Source organism: Nannospalax galili, unplaced genomic scaffold (assembly GCF_000622305.1).
Source record: "Nannospalax galili isolate Female #2095 unplaced genomic scaffold, S.galili_v1.0 scaffold1752, whole genome shotgun sequence".
NCBI classification, from domain to species: Eukaryota; Metazoa; Chordata; class Mammalia; order Rodentia; family Spalacidae; genus Nannospalax; species Nannospalax galili.
In genome coordinates, this window is record NW_008331139.1 from 25,279 (window position 1) to 25,653 (window position 375).

Sequence of the window (375 nt, forward strand, 5' to 3'; positions counted from 1 at the left end):
CTTTTGTTACATGTAAAAATAAGTTTTAATAGGGTTTGTATAGATGTCCTTAAATTTCATTAAACAGTTTTGTAGCTCCTATCACAAGAATGTTAAGTCACATATTGGCTATTAAAAAGGCTAAGATAGCCTGAGATAATCTGGTCTTTGAACCCTTTACACTTTTACTCTCCACACTTGTAGATACCAGTTGCTGAAGCTCTAACAACACAGGTGCAGCATGTTGAAGTTCCAACACAGATGTAACTTCTTTTTCAGAATCTTGGATTACAGGTCCTGGACTGGCCACACATCACATTTGTTTTAAATTATTTATTTAATAAACACATATTTAGAAGAAGCATTTCATTACAACAGCATTGACATATTCAATAA